The sequence below is a fragment of the Belonocnema kinseyi genome, chromosome 9, assembly GCF_010883055.1.
Source record: "Belonocnema kinseyi isolate 2016_QV_RU_SX_M_011 chromosome 9, B_treatae_v1, whole genome shotgun sequence".
In the NCBI taxonomy this organism is placed as follows: Eukaryota; Metazoa; Arthropoda; class Insecta; order Hymenoptera; family Cynipidae; genus Belonocnema; species Belonocnema kinseyi.
The window spans coordinates 22476707-22481917 of NC_046665.1; positions in this window are offsets into that span (position 1 = coordinate 22476707).

The window sequence follows — 5211 nt, forward strand, 5'->3', positions numbered from 1 at the left end:
TATGAATTTTCAACGCCAATGCCTGAACGGGTAGTTTAAAACGCCTGTAACTTTTTTCCTAATAACGCAATGTAATTTTTTATGAGTGTTTTGGAAAGTGCTGTTCACACCCTTTCAGCATATTTGATTATTTATAACAAGAAAAATTGTTTTAAAATTTTTTGGAATAAATCAATTGTTTATTTAACTTTGTTTGCAATTTAGGGTTCTTAGATTTTTTGTTAAATAGTTCCAAAAGAACGCTTGACTTCTTTACTTTAAAAAATGTATAATAAGAAAATGAACAAATTTAGATTCATTGAGTTACTGGGTCGCTTGAAAAGGGAGTCCACGCACCAGCATACTGCAGAACAGTTTTCAAGTATACCATTTTTTATTACTCTCACTAATAAAAAATTGTCTCAACTCATCGAGAAAAACTATTCAAAAATGTTTGCCAGTGACTTTAAAGAAGTTTTAACTTTTTAAAACTTCTTATATAAAAAAACATGAGGTGGAAAGCGGTTTCTTCAAAAGTAACAGTATTATTCTTAAACAAATGAATCCTTACTGTTATGACTTGTTATCTGACCATAATTGTTCATTTCTTGTACAATTCTATAAAAATTAAATACATTTCAATTTTTTACCATTTTACGAGGAATCGTGTTAATCCTTGTCTGCAGTTTTGTGGATTAACTACTGTTGGGAACACGAACGTATTCCTAGAATTTAAAGACAATTGGAAGAAATGATTAAGTGTGGGGCAGTTGAGGAATAATGCCCCATATTTCGTAAGTGAAGAATGTACAACGTTTCTAATTAAATTTAAATAAATTGCTGTCATTTTCACAATTAATCCTTACAAGAATTCTTAGTTATTAACATTCAAAATTTAACTAATCAAAAAAAAATGTTTAAAGCTACATCATCCATATTTGGATCCAATGAAAAATGAAAAGTGAACTATTGTAAACTTAATTTAAAAGTAAGCACATTGTAACTTATAATTGTTAAATTAAAACGTTGTTGATACTGATATCCTTTACGGTTAAAGATTTTTCATATAAATCGTTTAAAATAAATACTTATCTAACTCATTTATAGAGTCAGTAACAACACTTTTAGGTAAAAATACAAAATTTACAGCGAATGGAAAATTTAGGACTTGAATTATTGAATGATTTACATTGTTATCAAACAAATTATTTTATTATTGGGGATTTCAATGAAAAATAGTATAGTTTTGTAATATTCATTTCAATTTTGAAGGTTCCAATTTCGAATCATTTTAACACTTACTTTAAAATTAACCATTCTAAACAAATAATCGGATATTTATAAATTTTAATAAATAAACTGGTTTGAAGTCTTCATTTATAAGTTATTCAATTTTTTATCTCAGAATTTTAAATAATTTGAAAATGATGTACAAAGCTGAAGCTAAAAGTTTACAATTGAAGGGCCGGCTGCAATAACCACCTTAGCGCTCGAACACGCGGAGAATTATTGTCCGCGGAGAAAATTTTAAAAATTGTTAAAATTTGAGTGTTGACCATCAATACTTGTAGAGAATTTTATTTCCCATCTTTTTTGTATGGCAAACAAATTCGCAGTTTGTTTCGTTTTTTAGTTATTTTAAGGAAAACGCAATTTTTCACCAAATAAGAAATCAATACTTTTTTGCGTTCAACTCGCCAGATCTTTGTCGGGAATTGATATTTTTTCTTGAAAATTTTATGAAACATTCTTCAACATATTCTATGACTGTTAGAGTGTTTATCAAGTTCAAATGAAAGAAGTCATTCCAAAAAGTTTTAGAGCTTTTATCATCAGGGGAAAAAAGTGAGAGTGATGTAAAAATTATGTACGGCTTGCTCACCTCAACTCGGATAGTACGTCAATGTACGTTAACCCGTCGCGCTATGTTCTCGTGTACCGAGTCGGAGTTAGCACGCCGCACATAATTTTCACATAACCCTCACTTTTTTCCCCTGATGACAAAAATGTAAAACTTTTTGGAAAAACTTCTTTGATCTCTAAGGAAGATCTTTCTCACTGGAAGTTATCAAAATTCGAAACTTCCTGACACAACTTTCTCGTTTGTATACATCCCAGTGGGCACAAAACCATGAACATCCTATGAAAGTTCCTTGGGACGTTCCTAGGGCGTCCAATGTTAGTTCAATCAACGTCCCTAAGACGTCGAATGTCCGAAAGACGTCTTAAAGACAAAGGACGTTCTCGGGACATCTTTCGTACTGACATTAGACATCTTAAGAGCATCCCTAGTATATCCGAAAGACATGTTCCAAAAGACATCTTAGGCATATCCCGAAGACGTCTCTAGGACATCCTTAATTTTTTGGCCCACTGGGATGCATCCCAGATTTCGAAGAAAAAATTTTTTTAAATTCACCACACGGCCCTGAAATGTTTTTTAAACATGGTAAACACTTTAGTAGTCATAGAATATGTTGAAGAATGTTACATACAATTTTCAAGAAAAATATCATTTCCCGACAAAGATCTGGCAAGTTGAACGCAAAAAAGTATTGATTTTTTTTAGTTGAAAAATTCCGTTTTCCTTGAATTACTAAGAAACGATACAACCTTCGAATTTGGACGCCATACAAAAAAGGTGCGCAATAAAATTCTCTACAAGCATTGACTGTCGACATGGAAATTCAAACAATTTAGACAATTTGCTCCGCGGACAATTATTCTCCGCGTGTTCGAGCGCTAATGTGGTTATTGTATCCGGCCCTTCATTTGTTAGTAGTTCACTCGTCTATTGTTTAATTTTCAATCAATGTTTACACTTAATCTTCTTTAATCGTTTTACTATAAAAAAAATGCTAAAATATCACACCCTTTTAAATTTTAGTTGCCTAGGTTTTCAGAACTGTATTTGATCGTATATTACTTAAAAATGTATAATTAAAAATAAAGACTTAAAACTGAATCTTTAAAAAGAAAAGGACTTTATAAATTAAATGATAAGCCCAAAAATAATGTCGAACCATGTTCTCTATAAATTTCATACATTCACGTTACAGTAGGCCATCTTCGATCGGGACTGCAATTTTCAATATTTTCAAGTTTCAAAATCTATATATATGCTGGTGGTTATAATTCTTTAATTTTTAGTCCCGATCCTACTGTAAATCAAGTTAGTGACATTTAAATTAATTGAAAACGTCTCTCACACTGGTCCAATGCGTCCTTGTCGCAAAGCGGGATTTGCGTTGTGTCTCAGTCTTTTCAATTCAATTCGTATCAATACTTTCTTTTTTCGCTGGAAAACCATAACATCCTAACCATCAAAATAAAAACTGCTCAGAAGAAACCAATAACACTGAAAAATAATAAGAAGAACGTAAAACACAAACAAACAGCTGCTCCAGACAGATCGGGTACTTGGACATTCGAAAATGTAATTTAGAACCGAATTACACTAGGTGAAACTTCCCAGCAAATGAAAACAGATTCATAATAATTAAACGTAATTGGAATCTGGAATTCCTTTTGAATCCGGTTTCTGAAGCCCTTTTCTGCGTTTAAATTGTTAGCCACAAAACAATACTTATCACTTATCTGTCACTCTTCCCTAATTCACGTGATCGATCAAAATCTGTGGTGAAGTATTGAGTAAACAATGCTACTTAAACAAAAAATATTATAACACATATAATACTGATATATAAGGTCCAATTAATTATCAATTAACAGACAGACGATACTTGGTAGTTTTCAAGTTCTTTGCTATTAACAAATTCACCATCGGAGACAAGCTTTCGTAACATCGATTCAAGCACGCAGATATTGACTGCTAATTCGAATTTTGAATAAAAAATAAACTTCGAATTCAAAAGGATTTTTAATAAAGATCATAAAATTCCATTTCTGAAATTAGACCGTACTAATAGTCGACAGAATAGTTCTTCTCTTCTCATCCTTCTCATAGAATTACCCTTTATTCCAATTAAAGAATTCTTCAAGACATAAATTTAAAAAAAACAATCTTACCAAACATAATCTCAAAAAAAAGACTCGAAGGTTTAAGATGGATAAGACCAGGGATTTATTACAATGATTACATTCGGGATTCAACGTAATTTCAATCTACCAAAACACTCATGAATTCGGAAACTTCCACAAACCGGATTTAAATCCTGGCACTCCCCTACAATCTTTAAATTCTTTTGAATCTTTTTTCATTTACTGGGGTAAGTTCTGGTCGTAACTCCCTACTAACAACGATATAAATGTTGTATTTTTGTACTTTTCTAGCATTGGACTAATCAAATACTTTCTTATGTTCAAGTGTATTACTTTTCTCAAGCTTTACTCAGACTGTTGTATTTATTAACAACAATACATGCAATGCGAGAAATATTAAAATGTGATTTTATTTATATTCAATTTTTACTGATTTTATTTTCTTAACTTTTATTTACTGATTGTATATAATAAAAAAAACCGCCTCTAATTGTTTTAAAAAACATTTTTACTGTGTTATACCTGTCTTGAATTAAGAGAATTTTGGAGCCGATAAAAATGTTTTTTTTTAAACATGGCCTTCAGGCTATTATAATTCAGCACCCTTCAATCGTAAATAAAAGAAATGGTTTGGCTAAAGGATAAAAAATTTGAAAGCTAGCATGCAATGAAGACCTTCCCTATTAAAAATGCCTAATAGAATCCAAATAGAAACCTAATAGGATATGGTCCTATTAATTTCGAAATTGGGTTTTGTTCCTGGTTCTATCTGGTGTTCTATTAGGTAATTATGAACTTTCGAATGGGATCTTATTATTATTTAATGTATCTGTATTCGGCACTCGTACCTATTAGCTATTGGTTTCGACCTAATCGGATTTGAATTCAGTTTCTGTGTGGTCCGTATTTGGTAATTTTGAACTCTCTAATCGTCTTTGATTTGAATTCGGTTTCTCTGCGGTTCGTATTTGGTAATTTTGAACTTTCTAATTGTCTTTTATTATCTCTTATTATCTCTTACTATTTGGTATGGTTGTATTCTAAAAATGCCTATTGGAATCCAAATAGAAGCTAATAGGATATGATTTCTATCAGGTCCTATTACTTTCGAAAGTGGGTTTATTCCTGGTTCTACCAGGTGTATACATATGAAACCGGTATTGCCATCTAGCGGCCAGTAGGCACACTTGTAGGCACTGTCGGAACTTACCATTTGTGCTAATTGGCGTA